Source organism: Silene latifolia, chromosome Y, assembly GCF_048544455.1.
Source record: "Silene latifolia isolate original U9 population chromosome Y, ASM4854445v1, whole genome shotgun sequence".
NCBI lineage: Eukaryota > Viridiplantae > Streptophyta > Magnoliopsida > Caryophyllales > Caryophyllaceae > Silene > Silene latifolia.
In genome coordinates this window covers 439,830,308-439,854,316 of record NC_133538.1, presented here as the reverse complement: position 1 = coordinate 439,854,316, position 24,009 = coordinate 439,830,308, and positions in this window count along the sequence as shown.

Below are 24,009 nucleotides of genomic sequence, written 5' to 3'. Positions count from 1 at the left end.
TTGCGAAAAGGGATAGGAACCAAGTTAGAAAACGAGTTAAAACGGTGTTGATTGATTGTCGCATGAGGGCGCATTCTACACGGCCTAAAGGGTCTAATTAGGTCAAATTCGCTAATTAATTTAACTCATCGAGTGTCAATAAGAAGGTGCTAATCACGCACTCTTATACTAGCGAGAAATTAGGTGAAAGAGAGAGATGCATTCAATTATTTACAGAATCGTCGATTGATTTTATAACTTACGTCGAAGCCACCTATCGTGTCTAATTAGGTTATTAAATTAAATTAATGTTATCTAAATATGTCATAGGTTAACAATCAGAGGTTAAACTAACATACAACGGGTCCTAGGGCATGTCGATTTGGCCGAAACAGTAAGGGGGTCGAAAGCGATGAAAGTTAGACAACTCGTTTTGTTTATGCCCTACCTTGAACACGAGGATATGTAAATGAGACGGGGGTGTACGACCGACAGAAGTAGCGGTTTCTTTTCCCATCTCAAGTCAACGCGGGTGTTCATGGTGGTACTTTAACTCATACTCGGACTAACTAGTTTCATAGTTAATTAAAACAAACGATAAACAAAACGAAAACAAACAAAAAACAAACTATAAAAAAGGGCATAAAAAAACGAAATAAAAAAAGGAGAGAAAAGGGGATTTGATGCACCCTCAACCTACATGTATCTTTGACACCGTCTTGGGTCGTAATCGATGGTAGATTTTATCTCGAGAGGCCGTCGTCGACGAAGAATAAAGCAAACACGCGTTTTGGAAACTTTCTGGACAGCGATTTTCAAACAGTGATATCTCCCTCGTTTCACGACGAAAATTCAATTTAAAAGATGTTTTGGAAACTAGAAAGAGAGGAGAACAAGGATCTTAAAGCAACCCCTGCTCGTTTTGGGTTATTGGGCACGAAAAACGAGCACAAACAGAACTGGACAGACAAGAAGAAACCGCGAAAACAGAGTGTTATTTCACTCTGTTTTTCGAGGGATTTCGTGTACTCTCAAGGGCAATTTGGCTCGTAATTCTTTGTCTAATGTGTAGATGGACGTTATGTGGTTAATTAGGAACAAGAAACTCGAATTTTTATGGAGGTTTGATGGAGGAACGAGTGGGTTTTCGAAGAGGACACACAAACAGTTTCAGTTTGTGTGTCGGTTTTGTTTAGGGTTTTTGAAGGATGTTTAGGGTTTGTTTCTGAGGTTTAAAGCTTGTATGTGATGCTTGGATATATGGAGAACTTAGAGGAATGAATGTATGGTGAAGGGGTGGTATTTATAAGGAGTTAAAGTAGGGTAAAAGAGAGGAAGAGGCAGTCGGGCCTGTTGAGCATAGCTGCTGTCTAGCAGCTTTTGGGGGGCTTTCTAGGGTTCGTTTGGGGGTTTTTCTTGGTGATTAAGGTAAGGTAATATGGGTAGTATATTAGGGTATGGGTTAGGGTTAATGGGCACGGGTTTTGGTAGTGTTTGGAGCGGGTTTTGGGCTCGGGATTGAGCTGCCAAAACAGGGGCTGCTCGGTTTATGCGTGGGCTGGTTGGGGTTGTTTGGGACGAGAATTTGGGCCATGGTATGGGGGGTTCGAACAAGGGTGGATGGGTAGAGGATTAGGTGGGTTAGTGTACTCGAGATTCGTGCCAATTCGCAAAGGAAACGGGCTCAAAAACCGAGCTAAAATCGAGCTCAAAAACATGCTTCCAAAACGAGTTTTCTTCGCTTTTAAAATCGATTTTTCAAATCAATTAACCCATTAAAATAAATGACTTTTCAAATCAAATATACTCATAAAATGATTTTTCAAATCAATTATTTATTTTATTTTCAATAAAATAAACTTGGGAAAATAAAATTCAAAATAAAATAAATTAAATTGAAATTACTTTAAAAGGCTTTAATTTAAATATCATTTAAATTAATAAAATGAACTCACTAAAAAAAACATTAATTTAAATATCATTTAAAATAATAAAAATGAATTCACTTAAAAAACATTAATTTAAATATCATTTAAATTAATAGAATACTTCATTGACGACGCCCTTTCTACCTCGTAAAACGAGCTCCAAATAAATGACAGTGACAACTAAAGAATACATGTGTCCTATCATCATCGGGTGTTTGTCGGGTTCTCTATAAATTCCAATATCGACGGATACGGGTATCTACAGAGCCCCGACTTTGACTGAGGCTTGGACAAGGCGAAAGTCAAAGTATACCCCAGTCCCTTTCGACTGAGGATTCTTTGGTCGTTTATAGTCCATTAGACTTGCGTATATAAGCTCGCCAGCCATAAGAAGAGATCATACCTGAAACTTCGTTGGGGAATTGACTCTTGCTTCTGTTGTGTCGAAATATCATCGTTGGTCATCGACCCATAAATTGCATAAATGGTGGGTTGAGCCTTATCTTTAGGCGCCTACGTATCCGTTTCTGACGGAATCAAACCCGCGTCGTAGTTCGGCCACTGCTGACACATGCCCAAAGTTTATCATCTCTGGCGTATATCCGAAATTCATCATCTCGCTGAAATTTGCCCAAAATTTATCATTCTTTGGCGCTTGTCCGAATGGGACGGGACTTTCCAAGGAGGTTGCCGCCGCTTTCATCATTTGCTTTCAGCTACGGAATTCTTCCATTTCTTACTCTTGTAATTGAATTGAATTCTTGGTGGACGTCATCCTCTACATCTTGATAATGGTCTCTGAAGCCAACGGCCTTGAGCCCGATTTGTAATGGCTCTAAAGTCGAAGACTTTAGAGCCCCGATTGAAGCATATCCCGCTATATTTGAAACGCAAAAACGCACTAGCAATAATCATCACATGAGCACATTTGGATCATCGATCTTGAAATTGGATCATTTTGATGTACTGGGTCATCGACCCGAAAGTTGAATTTGATAATTTTGAATAATTGGGCCATCGACCCGAAAATTGAATTTGAAAATTTTGAATGATTGGGTCATCGACCCGAAAATTGAATTTGAAAGACTGGGTCATCGACCCAAATTTTGAATTTGAAATGAATCACTTGGATGCTGGGTCGTCGACCCAAAAAGTTTTTGAAATTTTGAAAGTTTTTGAAATTTTGAAATTTTGAAATTGAACCTTGATGGGTGAGCATGAAATGCGACTCAGACATTCTATATGACTCGTGAACAACGTGGGCGTAGCCCGCTACCGCAAAACAAAAAAAGAAAATAAAACCGTAAGTGTGCACGGGCTTTAATTCAAATATGGACTTGTCGAGGGTAGAAATGTAAATCGGCCGTTCCGGTGCCAAAAGATGGCAAATGGGAATCACAAGGTCGTCGAACTTGGGACGGAGATATCGTATGGCATGGGCGTGCTCCCGAGGGCACATGGGAATCAAGATCACTTGGCATTGACAAGGTGGATTAAACTCACAGAGGAACAACGTTGGCTTCGCCCAGACACTAAACACAGGTTAATCTTATGAGAACACTTAGACATCACGTGTCACTCTTGTTGGGAACATTCTGTCACTCTTCTCCTCGCCTCCTTTCTTTTCAGCGAGTATTCATCATTTCTTGCCACCGCCTTCTTTCTTTTCAGCGGGCTTTTACTATTTTTCTTCCACGCCTTCTTTCTTTTCAGCGGGTTTTTCATATTTTATGTTCCCAACACAAACCTACATCTATATGACTCGGCATCTTTGCCTAAACCGTTAGATAAAGCTCATTCCGAGACTTGACACTACTCATCTGAACCTATATCCTCGTCCTAGCCTACGTCGAGTGCTAAGACTGAGAAGACTCCTAAGACCGACTCACAAAGACGGGTGTGTGGAAACGGTTGGGTTCAAAGGCACACTCGGGCTCAGCCTTAGAAGGGAGGCTTGGTCCTCGCTTGAGTGTAAAAGATAGGCTGGGCCCTCGGGAGGAAATGACGATCCCTCCTAAGAAGCGCGCTAGACAGAACACAACTACCCCTCCTCCACAGGAGCCTCGGTCACGTGACCCAGAAGGCAAAGGGAAAAAGAAGATGCAGGAGCCTTCGACTCTAATCTATTATTTAATACTACTACTTATTATTTGTTGCTAGCTGTTTTCTTTTTTTCTTTTGAAGGATGTAATGGGCATCGCCCGATCTTTAATAAGACTTACTATCTATTAAAAATTCCAGTTTCTGCTTAAAATTTCATTTTATTCAAGGAAGGGTCGGTTGTACTCTTTTAAAGAGCTGCCTACGTATCTGTTATCAACAGAATCAAACTGAGCTCGTAGTTCCACAGACGCGCTACAATCATCGATTTATAACGCACAAAAAGCAGCGAAGCAAAAGTGCCGAGGCCTAGACTCGCTCATGAGCACTGCAATTCAAAATTTTATTTTATGACATTGAGAGTGAGTTCTAAGGATAGTATTTCTTCAGTTGATCCAAATTCGTCGGATTCGCAAAGTCATTTCCATCTAGATCTGTTAGTCTGACTGCGCCTCCCGATAATATCTTCTTTACCAGGTAAGGACCGGCCCAGTTCGGCTTGAATTTTCCCCTCGGGTCAATTGGTAGTAAAGCGCGGACGGACTTTAGGACTAAATCCCCATCCTTTATTCCTCGAGGTTTCACCTTTTTGTTAAATGCCCTTTGTATCCTTTTCTGATAGAGTTGAACATGGTGCAATGCATTTAACCGTCGCTCGTCGAGCATAACCAAGGAATCATACCTGGCTTGCAGCGATCGACTTGAGGGACACGACTTTCTAACAGGATCCTTAAAGAAGGTACCTCTAATTCGATAGGCTGAACTGCTTCCATCCCATTTGTTAAGTAGAACGGAGTTGCTCCAGTGGCTGTGCGAATAGACGTCCTATATCCCCATAGTGCGAATGGTATCTTCTCTGGCTATTCGCGATAATTTTCAGTCATTTTTCTGAGAATCACAGTGATTGTCTTGTTGGCGGCTTCTACTGCACCATTTCTTTGAGGTCGATACGGTGATGACTTGTGGTGTTTGATTTTATACTTTTCAAGTATTACGGCAGTTTCAGCCTGGAAGTGAGTGCCATGATCGCTAATGAGCTCATGCGGCACCCCATATCTGCAAATGATTTCATTCTGAATGAACTTTGCTACCTGCTTCGCTTGTAGGACTTTGTATGATTTCACTTCTACCCACTTCGTGAAGTAATCGATGGCGACTAACATGAAGCAATGCCCACCTGTTCCAGATGGGTTGACCTTTCCAATAATGTCTATTCCCCATGTTGAGAAAGGCCATGGTGATGTCAAAGTGTATAACAGTGATGGCGGCACATGCTGTATGTTTGCGAAGATTTGGCAATTGTGGCAATGTTTGACATATTGGCGACAATCTGTCTCCATCGTTGTCCAGTAATACCCTAATCTCATGATTTTACGAACCAGCATATGAGCATTCATGTGTGGGCCACACTCTCCGTCATGGACTTCTTCCATGACTCTTTTCGCAGTTGGTGAGTCTATGCATCGCAGAAGGACATTTTGCGCGGTCTTCTTGTACAATTGTCCGTCATTGGTTCTAACGAACTGAGCGGCTAGCATTCGAATAGCGCGCTTTCCGCGGTTATCCATGTCGGGTGGATACTCTCCTGATTCTTTAAATTTCAGAATAGCATGATACCAAGGTTCGGCCTCGGTTTCTTCTGTGTCTCCGATTACATTAACATAAGCAGGTGATGATCTTCGTTCGACACATATCGGCATAGTATCCATGTGATCAGGTATGTTGATCAGAGCAGCTAGCTTTGATAGTGCATCAGCAAACTGGTTTTCATCTCTGGGGAGGTGCACGTACTTGACCTCGGTGAACAACTTTTCTAGTTCCTCGATTTTCGCTTGGTACGGAGCCAAGCTATCACTTCGGGTTTTCCACGTCCCGGCCACTTGATTGATCACTAATGACGAGTCTCCATGTACTACAAGCTTTTTGATGCCTAACTCGAGAGCACTGTGCAAACCGAGTAAGCATGCTTCATATTCAGCCGCGTTATTAGTGACGTTAAAGTCCAACTTGATCGAAATGGGAACATGTTCACCTTCTGGTGAGATGAGTAGAACTCCTATCCCGTAACCCCTGTAGTTCGATGCTCCATCGAAATAGAGGTCCCACGTATCATTGTCTATGTGAACGATATCTTCGTCGGGAAATGACCACGTATCCACAACCTCAGTTTCTTCTATCGGGTTATCCGCCAGGAAGTCTGCAACCGCCCTTCCCTTTATCACTTTTAGCGGTACATATTTCAGGTCGAACTCGGAAAGCATTAAAGTCCATCTTGACACCCTGCCGTTTAGAACTGGTTTTTCAAACAAGTATTTGATAGGGTCCATCTTCGAGTGGATGCAGACACTATGACTGAGCATGTAGTGCCGTAACTTCTTTGTCGCCCATACTAAAGCCAAACATGTCTTCTCGAGCTGAGTATACTTGATTTCGTACTCCAAGAACTTTTTACTAATGTAGTAAATCGCTCTTTCCTCTTTATCGATTGTTTTGACATTGCCCCCATTGCGTATCCTCAGAATCGTGAGATACAACAAAAGTGGCAACCCGGCCGTTGGTGGGTGAGCACGGGAGTAGAAGATAGTATTTCTTTGATCTTATCGAACGCGACTTGGCGTGATCATCCCATACGACGTGTTCCCCGACCTTCAATTTCTTGAAAATTGGCTCGCATATCATAGTTAGCCTTGCCACGAACCGACTTATATATTGGATTCTTCCCTGGAAACCTCGAATTTCCTTCTCGGTTTTCGGGTGAGGCATTTCCATGATGGCCTTTATTTTCGATGGGTCCACCTCGATGCCACGGTGGCTAACGATGTGACCCAACAGTTTGCCGGATGTGACTCCGAATGCGCATTTTTGTGGATTCAACCTCATGTTATACTTGCGCAGTTGCTCGAAGAATTTGCGTAACGTACCAAGGTGGCCATCACGCTCCTTTGACTTGACAATCATGTCGTCGACATAAACCTCGACTTCCTTGTGCATCAAATCATGTAACAATGTTATCGCGGTCCTCTGGTATGTAGCCCCTGCGTTTATCAACCCAAAAGGCATTACTGTGTAGCAATAGGTTCCCCATTGCGTTCTGAACGCAGTCTTATGCATATCTTCTTTCGCCATCTTGATCTGGTTATAACCGGCGTATCCATCCATAAAGGATAGTAACGCGTGTTTTGCCGTGTTGTCAACCAGGATGTCGATGTGGGGTAATGGGAAATCGTCCTTCGGACTTGCCCTGTTTAAATCCCGGAAGTCGACACAAACACGAACCTTACCATCTTTCTTGGGCATTGGAATGACGTTAGCCACCCAGTCCGAGTATTCTGACACCTTGATAAACCCAGCTTTGAGTTGCTTGTCGATTTCTTCTTTGACCTTCAGAGACCAATCTGTATGCAATTTGCGTAACCACGCTTGATCGGCTTATACCCGGCTTGATTGGGATCCTGTGCTCTGCAATTTCCCTATCAATGCCTGGCATGTCTTTGTAGGACCATGCGAAAACATCTTTGAACTCATGCAACAAATCAACGAACCCCTGTCTTTCGGTGGGACTTAAAGTAGTTCCTATTTTAAACTCCTGTGGTTCTAAGGTTGTACCCACATTGATGGTTTCGGTATCTTCGATGATCGAAGTTTTTAAATTCGTACTCTTCCAATCCTTTTATCATTTTGTAGAGGTGGTTCCACTTCTTCTTCTCCTTCTTCTTCGACCAACTGTTCATCCTCGACCTTAGTCTCAATGTCATTATTAAAACAATCATTTTCAAAGTTTGAATTGCAATGTAAGTAAGACAAGTCGTAAGCAAACTGGTTCATATTATTATTGATTTGAAATTGCGCGAAATGCGCTAACATTTGAGCCAACTGATCAGAACTCAGTGGCGAGATAGGGGTATTCGGGACAGGCCCCGGAATACCACCATTAGGAAAAGGTGCATATGAAGGGAAAGCTAGGGGAGGGGTATTTTCAACACCTGACTCCTTAGACTCAATCTTAGGACCTATCTCAGACTCAGACTCCGACTCAGACTCAGACTCAGAATCGGTAACATCATTTGGCTTGAACATCTCTTCTTCTCCCGTTGTCAACTTGAAAAGAAGTCCTTTGTTGTCAGTCCACTTGATTGTTTTCCGCCATCCCGTGTTGGTCCTAAGAGGATCCACATCGGTGATGAGGGTAGATGGGTCGAACCGCTCGCTTCTCAGGATCATGCTTACCAAATCTTCGTTTGGTGTTGGTGATTTCTTCTCTTCACCGAAAAGGAGACCCATGGCTTTCTCGTCATTCATTGGATCCAGCTTGGTTTCTACTGGCATCACGGTCAGAATGTCTTCAGGGATGTAGTAGCAGTCTTGGAATACTTCGATTCCTGGGACCATAAGGTTCTTTTTTGGGTCAAAGATAGGTTCGGGGAAGTCCATGCAAGGGAGTTCTTCCCCGGCTCTCACGAAGTGACCGTTTAGAGTTAGGTGATACGGTCCCATTTTAATATCTCGATCTTCGATCGTTGTTCCCCTCTTTTCCCGTAGATCTTTCTCAGTGGGCTCATATCCAAGCCCGAAAGTTACTCCTTTGGCTACGGGTGGTTTTAACTTGAAAACCTCCTCCTTTCTAGGATATAAAGAGAAACCGAAATACTTCCCATTTTTGAGAATCACCTCGCAGACATGACTTCCCGTATATAGATCCATATTTTCGGAGTTCAACTCGATCATGTTGACAATCTCGAAACCACAAGCGTCATTGGTAGCTTCGACCCTTACTTCGGAAGTAATGTCTCCTCCTGCCACAGTAATTGGCGTGGCGTCAATGGTGACGGTTTTGCCATTGAGTGGGACCTTGATTTTTCGATGCAGCGTTGATGTTACGGCCTTCGCCGCATGGATCCAGGGCCTTCCCAACAATAAGTTGAAGGATGAGCATATGTCAATCACTTGGCAACTTATTTTCTTTTCCACTTGCCCAGTCTGTACTACTAGATCGACAAGTCCACTGACTCGACGCACAGTGCCATCGAATGCCCGAACGTCATGCTGCGTAGTGGGGATGAAGTCATTCTTCTCCAAGCCCAGAATATGCGCCGTCTTCAGAGGGAGTACGTTGACAGCCGATCCGTCGTCAACCAAGGTCATAGGGATATGCTTGTTGAGACACACGGTAGCAATATAGAGGGCCAAGTTATGTCGAGGCCCGAACGGCGGCAGATCTTCGTCGGAGAATGTCACACCGTTGGTAATCTGAGGCCGATTCTGGGCGATGTGGGTGACCATGTCCGCAGGAGTAGTGTTTGACGACACGGTCATGTTCATCAAAGCTTGTAACAAAGCTTGACGATGTTCGAAAGAGCTCAGGATAAGTTGCCAGATAGATACGTCGGCCTTAGTCTTTTGGAGTTGCTTGATGAGGGAAGCCTCGGAGGTCGACCCTTCACCAAGAACTTCGACCACTGCCGGCTCTTTTTGAGGTGCCTTACTCGGGGTATCCTTAGCTTTCTCCACACGATATGGGCGTCCGGATCTAGTCAAATGGTTTGACTCTAGGGCATCTTGCCTCACCTTTAAGATTTCTTCTTGGGTGTGAGGAATTGTCGCACCTTTGACGAGGTAAACATCATCCTCGTCATCGGCCCAAACGCCATTGATTTCGTTGCTGCTTCGGAGAATCTAAGGAGTACAATCGACAACAAAATCCCCGAATGTAATCTCATTTCTCGAGCTTGGTAGGAATTTGGAGCAATCCACGAATATCCTTCCGATGAAAACCCCTTTTAGACGGCATGGGCGGATCAAGTGAGAGTAATCGACACTATCTTCGGTAGAGACAAAGTTAGTGTGATCGCCAAACGGATTGGTGACGTTGTTGGGCTTTATGGCCGGGATTGGGAGCGTTCCGTTCTCAATCATATCTTGAATTTCGTGCTTTAGTCTAAAGCACCTTTCGGTATCGTGTCCCTTCCCTTGATGAAAGGCACAGTAGGCATTCGGTTTGTACCATTTGCCTTGTTGATCAGCGGGAGGATCCGGAGTCGGGCCAATGGGCTTCAACTTTCCTTGGTCCATAAGCCTTTGGAGAGCATAGGCGTAAGTGCACCCGATATCGGTGAATACCCTCGGAGCTTGGCGTGGAGGCCTTTTTGACTGTGCATCTAAGAGATTGACAGTTTCAACAAAGTGGGCCGCTGCGGGCGCTTTTGCTTTAGATGACGAAGCCCCTTGGTATCCCTTTGGCTTCTCAGCTTCAGCAATTCGGACATCGTCCTCTACCTTTATCCCGATTCTTATCAATTCTTTGAAAGAACCAAAATTCTGGTATTTCAGAGCATTACGGTAAACAGGTCGTAAATTCTTCACGAACTTATCTTCCATTTCAACTTCGTCAGGCTTCTTAGCTAGTTTCACGCTTTCAGCGCGCCATCTTGCGAGGAATTCAGTAAAGCCCTCTTTCTCCTTTTGCGTCATAACCTCCAAAGTTCTTATGTTGGTTTGAATCTCAACATTGTCAGCATAGTGCTTACAGAACTCCACCGTAATGTCTTCGAAAGTGGGGAAGTTCTTAAGGTCGAGATTGTAGAACCAAGCCTTTGGGTGTTCACCCAGAGATTGGGCGAAAATTTCAGAGAGCATATCAGCCAGTACTCCTTGATTGCTAAGTACCCTTTATAGGCCTTAACATGGTGGACTGGATCTTCGGTGCCCTTGAACTTTGGGATGTCAGTGAGTACCATGTTCGTGGGCAACTTATCCTGAACTGGGGCATAGGCCCTAGCATTCTCATAGTGGATATTCTTCCCTTGGGAGAGCTTCAAACGGTCCTCGATGAACTTGAACCGTTTCTCCAAATCAGTTAGAGGTGGAGTGGATGAAGAGGAATCTTCAACCAACTTAGACTCGATCACATCCATTCGGGTCATCATGAGGTTCACGGCCTCCGTGAGCTTGTTGATAGCATCTTCCATTGCTTGACGTCGGGTTTTGGGCGGCCTTTCTACAAGAAAACCCCGTACTGAGTCAATATTTAAAGTAAGAGCCCCTTCACACTTAAGGACACGACCCCAACTTGACTCAAACAAAGACTCGACTTGAGATTGATTAACCAAAGGTTCGACTCACGGCTTGATTTAGACATCGGTTCATTTTAGACTCGACAAAACGACATGACTCAAACTGTCATAACTCGATTCTAAACTGGACTTGGTGTGACTAAACCCGTGATTGGGCTAACATAGCCCAGGGGTTCGAGTGAAACGTCCATAAGGCCTAGCTTGGACGTTTTTTGTGGACTATTCTAGACCAAAAGGTCGACCAACATGACTCAAAGCCCAAGAGGTGAGTTTGGGTGACCCAACAAGGTCGTGTTCTAGACTCTTGAAACAAACCCGGCCTAACACGGCCATGACCCGGACACGACTCGACGCATTTCATGCTTGGTTGAGGTTCGAGAAACATTTTGGATTGATTTTGAAAAATGAATGATCGATTTGAAAAATGAGATTTGAAATGGGCAAGACATCGGCTATAAAAGCTTGTTTTGGGCCGAAATTCTAGTCCTATTTGGGCAGCATTCCGCGTTTTGAAAATCATGCTAGGTTTGAAAGTAAGTTGTTCAAAAGTTCGGTTTTGAAAAGGACTTGGAATTTTCGAAAAAAGGACTCGGGAAAACACATTGCACATCGTCATTCTCATGTTATAAGGATGTATGCTCCTAGACATCTCTAAGTCTCGGCAGGTCTTCTACAAGAAGGTCTATGCCCTCCATCCTTTTGCGGTCTTATAGAGCAAGGTGTCTTAAGGTAAAGTACCTAGAAGATCGTCCCCACCCTCAAGAACCACGCGAGGCGGAGTGGAAGCGAGCAATGTGCAGCTTCCTGGCATAGTGGGACGTCGCCCCCCACGCATCATGAAGAAACGCTGGGACGGCCCGGGCAAGTCCTTAAGGGTTTATGCATGAATCGTAGCACTATGAGTAATGTTTTACTTTCCAACACTTTCTTTTCGAGTTTCACCTCGGAGGAAAAGACCCTAGAAACAAAGTGTAACTAGTCCTCTTTTCCCAAGAGAGTCGCCAAATCGTGGACAAGGCCCTCGGAAGGCTGCGTCGCGGGATCCACACTAGGCATAATCGACTCGAGGTTCTTTCGAATCGAATTAAGACAAATTAGAGTCGCCACCAAGTTTTTTGGGAACTTGGAACCGTTCAAGTCAACTTTACACCTTTCATCGAAAAGCATAAAGCCAATCGACTACGAGTGATTAAAGATAAAGACTTGTACCCTATATCACTCGATTAGAATGACTCTCGTAATCCAATGGTATTTAGACGGATCCACAAACCATAGATCTTGAGTAAGGGGTGAGGGTACGTGTTGGGAAGCCCATAAGGACACCCAACCCCGCCCGTCAATAACGGCCTCTACTAAGTCAAGTGTCGGATTTCAAACAAGGTCATAGCTACGTACGATGTATGATATGCAAACGTTGTTTTAACCCTATCATGTGACAACAATTTCTATGTCGTTTTAGATGCAACTAAACTAACTTTGTCAAAGTTGTAATTTAGCATGTGGGTTGATTGATCTAGCAACATTCAAATGAAACAAACAAGGCTTAGGGGGAATGGGGGAGCCGTTGGGATCTACCTATTACAAACCAGGCATTTCATGCCGACACAACAACAAATTAAAGATACTACTCGATCTAAATACAAATGCTACATACGACGCAATACATGACAACACACACGGCCGTTTGGCCTATAAAACCGTGCACATGAGGGGTGGCCCACGGCTCACATGACCCACGGCCTTGGGTCACTCCTCGTAATGCGTGCTCGCGCTCAATCTCATCGAATTAGACATAGGGCTACACACCAAAGCATGCATTAGCATAAACCGGGCCATGTTGCTTTAGACAACATGCGGTTTACTACGCTTCTACAAACATTGGGGAACAACCGTCTAACCAAACAAGACTAAGGTTTTTAGAAATCATTTGACTCGATAAAAGAAAACAAACTTGAAAGATTACAACTCGATAAACCAACGATAAATTACAAACAATGAAACAACGAGAAAACAAACGGTATAAAAACAAAACGAGAAAGGTAAGGAAAACGGCCACCTCCACGGCCTAAAGCCACAGCCCAAGCTAACGGCCAAGATAAGGTCAACCTAGTTCCTAAGTTAGATTCATTGGTTAGATCGAATGATTGCGAAAAGGGATAGGAACCAAGTTAGAAAACGAGTTAAAACGGTGTTGATTGATTGTCGCATGAGGGTGCATTCTACACGGCCTAAAGGGTCTAATTAGGTCAAATTCGCTAATTAATTTAACTCATCGAGTGTCAATAAGAAGGTGCTAATCACGCACTCTTATACTAGCGAGAAATTAGGTGAAAGAGAGAGATGCATTCAATTATTTACAGAATCGTCGATTGATTTTATAACTTACGTCGAAGCCACCTATCGTGTCTAATTAGGTTATTAAATTAAATTAATGTTATCTAAATATGTCATAGGTTAACAATCAGAGGTTAAACTAACATACAACGGGTCCTAGGGCATGTCGATTTGGCCGAAACAGTAAGGGGGTCGAAAGCGATGAGACGGGGGTGTACGACCGACAGAAGTAGCGGTTTCTTTTCCCATCTCAAGTCAACGCGGGTGTTCATGGTGGTACTTTAACTCATACTCGGACTAACTAGTTTCATAGTTAATTAAAACAAACGATAAACAAAACGAAAACAAACAAAAAACAAACTATAAAAAAGGGCATAAAAAAACGAAATAAAAAAAGGAGAGAAAAGGGGATTTGATGCACCCTCAACCTACATGTATCGTTGACACCGTCTTGGGTCGTAATAGATGGTAGATTTTATCTCGAGAGGCCGTCGTCGACGAAGAATAAAGCAAACACGCGTTTTGGAAACTTTCTGGACAGCGATTTTCAAACAGTGATATCTCCCTCGTTTCACGACGAAAATTCAATTTAAAAGATGTTTTGGAAACTAGAAAGAGAGGAGAACAAGTATCTTAAAGCAACCCCTGCTCGTTTTGGGTTATTGGGCACGAAAAACGAGCACAAACAGAACTGGACAGACAAGAAGAAACCGCGAAAACAGAGTGTTATTTCACTCTGTTTTTCGAGGGATTTCGTGTACTCTCAAGGGCAATTTGGCTCGTAATTCTTTGTCTAATGTGTAGATGGACGTTATGTGGTTAATTAGGAACAAGAAACTCGAATTTTTATGGAGGTTTGATGGAGGAATGAGTGGGTTTTCGAAGAGGACACACAAACAGTTTCAGTTTGTGTGTCGGTTTTGTTTAGGGTTTTTGAAGGATGTTTAGGGTTTGTTTCTGAGGTTTAAAGCTTGTATGTGATGCTTGGATGTATGGAGAACTTAGAGGAATGAATGTATGGTGAAGGGGTGGTATTTATAAGGAGTTAAAGTAGGGTAAAAGAGAGGAAGAGGCAGTCGGGCCTGTTGAGCATAGCTGCTGTCCAGCAGCTTTTGGGGGGCTTTCTAGGGTTCGTTTGGGGGTTTTTCTTGGTGATTAAGGTAAGGTAATATGGGTAGTATATTAGGGTATGGGTTAGGGTTAATGGGCACGGGTTTTGGTAGTGTTTGGAGCGGGTTTGGGCTCGGGATTGAGCTGCCAAAACAGGGGCTGCTCGGTTTATGCGTGGGCTGGTTGGGGTTGTTTGGGACGAGAATTTGGGCCATGGTATGGGGGGTTCGAACAAGGGTGGATGGGTAGAGGCTTAGGTGGGTTAGTGTACTCGAGATTCGTGCCAATTCGCAAAGGAAACGGGCTCAAAAACCGAGCTAAAATCGAGCTCAAAAACATGCTTCCAAAACGAGTTTTCTTCGCTTTTAAAATCGATTTTTCAAATCAATTAACCCATTAAAATAAATGACTTTTCAAATCAAATATACTCATAAAATGATTTTTCAAATCAATTATTTATTTTATTTTCAATAAAATAAACTTGGGAAAATAAAATTCAAAATAAAATAAATTAAATTGAAATTACTTTAAAAGGCTTTAATTTAAATATCATTTAAATTAATAAAATGAACTCACTAAAAAAAACATTAATTTAAATATCATTTAAAATAATAAAAATGAATTCACTTAAAAAACATTAATTTAAATATCATTTAAATTAATAGAATACTTCATTGACGACGCCCTTTCTACCTCGTAAAACGAGCTCCAAATAAATGACAGTGACAACTAAAGAATACATGTGTCCTATCATCATCGGGTGTTTGTCGGGTTCTCTATAAATTCCAATATCGACGTATACGGGTATCTACAATATTCATCAACTTTTCAATTTTAGCTCTGAAAAAGATAATAAAATGCAACATGTGACTTTTTTTCTTAGTCATGGAGTATGTTTTAGCTATATTTCACTAATTAAGTCACTATTTATGCTATTTTTCATCAAAAAATCATAAATCATGCATAAAGACTTCAATATAGCCTATTATTTTACACACATCTTGTAAAATTGCATGTGACAACATACTAAATTTCTATGACCAGATTCGAAATTTATGTTATATTAACCTATTTTTCATCTAAATCTGATTTTAAGCATGAAAAAACCATATTTCGAGCATAATAACTCCAAAAATTCTGAAAATTTACAGGTCATTTCAAATTAAAACATGTGAAAATTTACAGGTCATTTCGAGCATATTTCGAGCATAATAACTCCCTTCAATTCTTTCAACAACTTCTGAAATCAGATAAATATAACCAAACTGCAGTAAAGCATTCCAAACAGCTACTCATCACTAGCTTGGCTAGGGTAGGGAAAATTATAGAATGTAGCTAATAGGACAAAAAGGCAATTTGGCTATGTGGGGCTCGTGGGTAGAATGAAATAAAAGGGAACTGCCTCTCCTAACATATGTCATCATCCACAGACCGAATGCATACAGGTATTAAGAAGACTAGACTCATGCTTATGCAAATTGATATTACATGCCTTACAGAGAGTACTACTCACATCCTAAATGAAACCGGCCATGAATGTCACCAGTTTATAAATCTCTAACCTCAGAATGTAATGTAGCTTACCAATATATGAGTCAAGTCTATTCGTTCAGATAAGATAGAAACAAAAACTCGTAGATCATGCACATTATCATGCCAACTAAATGTCAAGAAAATGCAGGGGTAAGGTAGGGATTCAATGTAGCGTCAAATTTCAAACGTTCCGACTCAAATTAAACGTGAAAGTTTTTTGAAATTTATGTGATTTTTGAATTAAAAACGACAATGCATGCGAGAATGAATAATTGTGCAAACGAGAATGCAAGAAAACATGCAGACACAGATATGGATGCATACCTCCCCAAACCAAACCGTACAATGCCCTCATTGTACCAAAAATAGGGAAAGAAATGCAAACTGAGGAGAAAAGGATAACTGGAGTCATAATACTTACAAAACTTCGTGAAGAGGGACCTCCCCAAACCGACCATGAACATGGGAGGTCAAAGGAAGTCAAGCAGTAGCTCAACAGACGAAAAGGAATAGCTAGAAGACGAAACTGCTCGATCGAGTGAATTGGAATAGCTCGATCGAGAAGAATGGTATCAGGAACACTCGATGAAGTGAAATTATTAATTGATCGAGTGAACGTGGAATTGCAGTTTGTCGATCGAGTATATATTTTACTCGATCGAGTGATTCTCAACTCAAAAGTGCTCAATCGAGCAGAAAAACTACTCGATCGAGTAAATACACCTGCAAAACACGAGTAAAGAGCAAGGAAAATACAAAGGGTGCGTAAAACAACGTTTAAAGTTCAACAAAAAGCTAAATGCGAAGGAAAAAGTTCAACAAAAAACAACAAAACAGTCTGGGTTGCCTCCCGGAGAGTGCAGGTTTAAGAGGTCCCGCAGGACCTTTTTGGCATCAATTAACTGGCGCGTCAAGCTCGTCGAAGTACAGGACTTCAACACGATTATCTGCTTCATTTTCCTCGTGATAATGCTTCACATACTGCCCATTGACCTTGAACCGATTTCCCTTGGGGCTTTCTAGCTCAACGGATCCAAATTTAGTAACAGCTGTCACCGCATAAGGACCATTCCACTTGGACTTCAGCTTGCCAGGAAATAATCGCAGTCGGGCATTAAACAGCAACGCCTTTTAACCAACATGAAATTCCCGAGGTGAAATTCTTTTGTCATGCCATCTCTTCGTCTTTTCCTTATAAATGCACGAGCTATCATAGGCATTAAGCCTAAGTTCTTATAACCCATCTAGCTGCAAAAGACGATTCTGACCACACAACTTAGGATCAAAGTTAAGCTCATAAATTGCCCACCAAGCCTTACATTCTAACTCAACAGGTAAATGACACGATTTCCCATAAACTAACCTATAAGGTGATGCACCAATTGGTGTCTTAAAGGCAGTTCTGTAGGCCCATAATGTATGTTCTAATTTAAGACTCCAGTCCTTCCGTGATTTAGAAACTACCTTAGATAAGATCTCTTTAAGCTCGCGATTAGAAACCTCGACCTGACCACTAGTTTGGGGATGATAACCCAAACCACGCCGGTGTTGAACACCAACCTTAGACAGAATGGAAGTTAGTTTCTTTTCTTTAAAGTGCATTCCCCCATCAGTAATGATGACCCTAGGGACACCAAATCGGGGAAATATGACCTTTTAAAACATTTTTATCACGGTCCTGGCATCACAATGAGGTGAGGCAATGGCCTCAACCCACTTCGACACATAATTTACAGCTACTAAAATGTACCTGTTACCTTTACTAGACGGGAACGGTCCTTGGAAATCAATGCCCCAGACATCGAAAACCTAAAACTCTAAGATACCATTTTGTGGCATCTCATGTCTCTTTGAATTGTTCCCTGATCGTTGGCAGACATCCCATGCTGAAACAAAAGACTTAGCATTAGCAAACAAAGAAGGCCAGTAAAAACCAGACTGAAGTACCTTAGCCACGGTGCGCGATGGACCGTGGTGACCACCATAGAAAGAGGAGTGACGGCTGACACGTCAGTCGTATATCTGTCAAAAATACCAATTGGCTCTAACTAATATAGCTAGGGAAGTCGGGTCGATCTCCACAAGGAGATGGGAAGATGTCAGCTTTGTCTAAGTTCGTCTCGGTAACCAAAATGGGGGATTTTAAATGATTGATTCTAAACTAATGAGAGTAAGGAAGAGAAATAAAGTAGAGAAAATAAGGAAGAAAAACAGGGGTAAATCAGATAAAAGAGAGAAATAAGCTAGGAGTCGGTCTACCGTGGCAGTTACACTATCGGATCAACTGAGTCGATTAAATTATTGATAAGAAGAGCGAGGTCGTCACCTTTCGGTCCTTAAACCTACGATTATACCCTTTCGGTCTCTAATCGCCCTAGGGTCTCCCTAACTTAGCTTTCTCCCTAATTAGGTGTCACCTATTGTAATTAAGCAAGCCTTCCCTTCCAATCTTTCGATCCAGGTCGGGGGTAACTAATTAATCGGTCTCCTGCATGCATTCATTCAACCTAAACACAATTATATTGCTTAATACAATTCTTATCGCAAGGCTAATCTAATCATATCCATCCTAACATGTTTCTACCACGGTTTCCCTAATCCTAACATATTAAAGGAATTAGCTACACCTCATCATCGAATTGACAATAACAACATATAAATAATTAACACTAAACATTATAGCAACTAATAAAAATCGAATAAGGTAGAGATGAATTAATAGGGAAGAACAACAGTACAATAACAATGATAATTATAATTAAAAGATTAAATAAGAATGATAGTACCAATCGTAATCCAATTCAGAGTAGCAAAGTATAGAGTAAAAAATGTATAAAAGAATTAAGAGTGTCCAAAAGAAGGGGAAAGCAGAGAGAGGAATTACGTTCTTCACTCCTCCAGTCTTCTACGAAAAATATCCATCTAAACCTAATCTATGGACTAATTACAAAAGCCCATACGAAATTAGGCGGAAAATAAACAATAGCAGGATAAACCACTCAATCGAGTGGAATTAAGCCACTCGATCGAGCAACTGAGCACAGACCCTCTCGATCGAGTGGAATTAAACTACTCGATCGAGCACTTCTTGCAATGTCTTATCTTGTATAAACTTGGACTGCTCGATCGAGCAACTTGGAGCATATAAAGCATTCGATCGAGTAATAAATCACTCGATCGAGCTGTTTAAGCACGTTAAACCTTGAAATGCTTCCCGAATCCAGCTCACGCGTCTTCCAAATGTTAGATTTCCAAGCTCCGGCTCTCGTTCTCCATGAATGCATGCAAATGGGACGAATTAAGGCTCGATTTAGCTCCTCTTTGGTTAATTCCTGCAAATTACATAAAACGAACCAAAGTAGAATATTCGGGGGTATTTGTAGCTAGATGCTACATAAAAAGTACAGAAATGCGTGTAAAAATGAGGTAAAAACCTTATATAAAATACACGCATCAAACCTCCCCAAACAAAACCTTTGCTTGTCCCCATGCAAAATATGAATGCAACTAAGAAACAACAGTGGAACGGGACCAACGCATCAGCTACAAATCACCCACTAGAACCAGTTTAATGCAACAAAATGACAAAGTGGCAGAAGAGAAATGCAAACGAATTAAACCAATGTTTCAAACTTGCTGAACCGTCGACCTTGCAAGTCTCATAAGATATCGAACTCTCACGGATCGCTCATCAGTCAAAATTGGGCACAAGGTGAGTATATATGTGAAAGATAGAAAGAAGTAAAGACACTCTCCTAACTCGACCTATAAGAACATGCATGCAGTTAACATGAATAAAGTCTCTACAACCGTACATATGCATTCCAACCATACTAATGACCAAGACACATGCCGAGGACTTACATTTGGGTAAGTGAGGTAATGGGTAAGAAGGGCTAAGATGAATTTGGATATGTGGCGTTAATAGCCAGGCTAGCAACAACGAATCCAAATATAACTGCATCCCATCTTCATACTCAATATAACAAAATAAAATAGTGCAAATTCCATGCACTAAACTCACTAACACCAATACTTGTCAACTCCCCATAAAGTATAGATAGAACATGGGAGTGAAAATCATTATACAATTTTTTTTTTTCCTTATCCATATGATTTTTCTTTCTTTTTCTTATTTCCATTTTCCGTTCTCTTTTTTTTTTTTCTTTTTCTTTCATTCCCTTCAGTTCTTCCACCATCTTCTGAAATCAGATAAAATAACCATATTACAATAAAACAGTCCAACAACTACTCGTCACTAGCTCGGCTAGGGTAGGAAGTATTATAGAAAGTAGCTGATAGGACAAAAAGGCAATTTGGCTATGTGGGGCTCATGGGTAGAATGAAATAAAGGGAACTGCCTCTCCTAACATGTGTCACCATCCACAGACCGAATGCATACAGGTATTAAGAAGACTAGACTCATGCTTATGCAAATTGATGTTACATGCCTTAAAGAGAGTACCACTCACATCCTAAATGAAACCGGTCATGAATGTCACCAGTTTATAAAGCTCTAACCTCAGAATGTAATGTAGCTTGCCGATATGATGAATCAAGTCTATTCGTTCAGATAAGAGAGAAACAAAACCTCGTAGATCATGCACATAATCATGCCAACTAAATATCAAGAATATGCAAGGCTCAAGTAAGGATTCAATGTAGCGTTAAAGTTCAAACGTTCCGACTCAAATTAAACGTGAAATTTTTGAATTTTTGAAATTTTTTTCTAAATTTTGGAATTTTTATGATCTTTTTTTTTTGAATTTATTAAAACAACGATGTATGTGAAAATAATTAAACGTGTAAATTTTGGAATTTTTATAATCTTTTTTTTTTTGAATTTATTAAAACAACGATGTATGCGAAAATAATTAAACGTGCAAGCGAGAATGCAAGAAAACATGCAGACAGACACAAATATGGATGCATACCTCCCCAAACCAAACCGTACAATGCCCCCATTGTACCAAAAATAGGGAAAGGATTGCAAACTGAAAAGAAAAGGAGAAGTGGAGTCGGAAAACTTACAAAACGTCATAAAGAGGGACCTCCCCAAACCGACCATGAACATGGGAGGTCAAAGAAAGTCAAGCAGTAGCTCAATAGACGTAAAACAGCCGTTGGAAGACGAAACTTCTCGATCGAGCAACTTGGAACAGCTCGATCGAGTAAACTGGTGGATGAAAGTCCTCGATCGATTAGAAAACTACTCGATCGAGTAAACGTGATTTCTGCTTTGGTCGATCGAGTAAGAATATCACTCGATCGAGTGAAAATTACCCCAAAAAGCGCTCGATCGAGTAGAAAACTACTCGATCGAGTGAAGTAACCTACAAAACACGCATTTCAAAGCAAGAAAAGCATAAAGAGTTCGTAAAACAGCGTCTAAAGTTCAACAAAAAGCTAAAGAAAAATAAAAAGTTCAACAAAAGTACAATAAAACAGTCCGGGCTGCCTCCCGGAGAGCGCTGGTTTATGAGGTCCCGCACGACCTTTCTGGCATCAATTAACTGGCGCGTCTAGCTCGTCAAAGTACAAGACTTCAACACTATTGTCTGCTTCATTCGCCTCGTGGTAATGCTTCACATATTGGCCATTCACCTTGAAACTATGACCTTCGGAATCTTCGAGCTCCACGGATCCAAATTTGGTAACAGCTGTCACCATATAAGGACCACTCCACCTGGACTTCAGCTTGCAAGGAAACAATCTCAATCGGGCATTAAACAGCAGCAACTTTTGCCCAACGTGGAACTCCCGAGGTAGAATTCTCTTGTCATGCCATCTCTTCGTCTTTTCTTTGTAAATGCGCGAACTATCATAGGCATTAAGCCTAAATTCTTCCAACTCATCTAGCTGCAAAAGACGATTCTGACCACACAACTTAGAATCAAAGTTAAGCTCACGAATTGCCCACCAGGCCTTACATTCCAACTCAAAAGGTAAGTGACACGATTTCCCATAACCTAACCTATAAGGTGATGCACCAATTGGTGTTTTAAAGGAACTTCTGTAAGCCCATAATGCGTCCTCTAACTTAAGACTCCAGTCCTTCCGTGATTTAGAAACTACCTTAGACAAGATCTCTTTCACCTCGCGGTTAGAGACCTCAACTTGGCCACTAGTTTGGGGATGATACCCCAAACCACGCCGGTGTTGGACACCAACTATAGACAGAATAGAAGTTAGTTTCTTCTCCTTAAAGTGCATTCCCCCATCACTAATGACGACCCTAGGGACACCAAATCGGGGAAATATGACCTTTTTGAACATTTTTATCACGGTCTAGGCATCACAATGGGGTGAAGCAATTGCCTCAACCCATTTGGACACGTAATCTACAGCCACTAAGATGTATCTGTTACCTTTACTAGACGGAAACGGTCCTTGGAAATCAATGCCCCAGTCATCGAAAACCTCAACCTCTAAGATGCCGTTTTGTGTCATCTCATGTCTCTTTGAAATGTTCCCTGATCGTTGGCAAGCATCACAAGCTGAAACAAAAGATTTAGCATCAGCAAACAAAGAAGGCCAGAAAAAACCAGACTAAAGTACCTTAGCCACGGTGCGCGATGGACCGTGGTGACCACCATAGGAAGAGGAGTGACAACCTTCTAGGACTACTTTGGCCTCCCACTGCGGAATACACCGTCTGTAGAGACCGTCTGCACTTTCCTTAAATAAATAAGGATAATTCCAGAAATACTACTTAGCGTTATACATAAAACGCTTCCTCTGCTGATGAGAAATGTTAGGTGGCAGCTTGCCACTGACAACGAAGTTAGCTATATCTGCATACCAAGGTTCTTGGTTAACAATAGGTGATATAAGATTAATTAAAGTATCGTCAGGGAAAGAGTCATCAATAGGTAGAGAATCTTCCCCTTCTTGTCGCATCAGGCGCGACAAGTGATCAGCTACAACGTTTTCAGCTCCTTTCGTATCCTTGATCTGCAAATCAAACTCCTGAAGAAGGAGTATCCATTTCAATAGCCGTGGTTTAGCCTCCTTCTTAGTAAGAAGATGCCTCAAAGCTGCATGGTGAGTAAAAAACAGTAACTTCTGACCCAACTAAATAAGAACGAAACTTCTCTAAGGCATAAACAACGGCTTGCAGCTCTTTTTCAGTGGTAGTGTACTTCACTTGAGCCTCATCCAGAGTTCGGCTCGCATAGTAAATCGCGTTCAAAGCTTTGTCTTTCCTTTGGCCCAACACCGCTACTAGTGCATAGTCACTGGCATCACACATTATCTCAAACGGCAAGTCCCAGTCGGGGGGCTGTATGATAGGCATAGAGACTAAACCTGCTTTAACCTGTGAAAAGCAGAAAGACACTCATCAGTAAACACAAAAGGGGCATCCTTAAGTAGCAGCTGTGTAAGTGGTTTAGCAATTTTCGAGAAGTCCTTGATAAACCGGCGATAAAAGCCGGCGTGACCAAGGAAACTCCTCACCCCATTAACATTAACAGGAGGTGGTAATTGCTGAATCACTTCCACCTTTGCTTTATCAACTTCTATTCCCCTATCAGAAACTAAGTGCCCTAAGACAACTCGCTCGTTGACCATGAAGTGGCACTTCTCCCAGTTAAGCACAAGATTAACCTTAATGCAGCGCTGCAACACTTTATCAAGGTTAGATAGACAGTTAGAAAAATCACTTCCATAAACAATGAAATCGTCCATGAAAACGTCCATAATAGACTCAATATACTCTGAAAATATCCCCATCATACACCTTTGGAAGGTGGCAGGGGCATTGCATAAACCAAAAGGCATCCTGCGATAAGCAAACACGCCCTGAGGACAAGTAAATGTAGTCTTAGCTTGATCGTCTGGGTGAATGGGGATCTGAAAGAACCCTGAATACCCGTCTAAATAGCAGAAAAATTTATGAGAAGCTAACCTTTCTACCATTTCATCAATAAAAGAAAGGGGAAAGTGATCTTTAT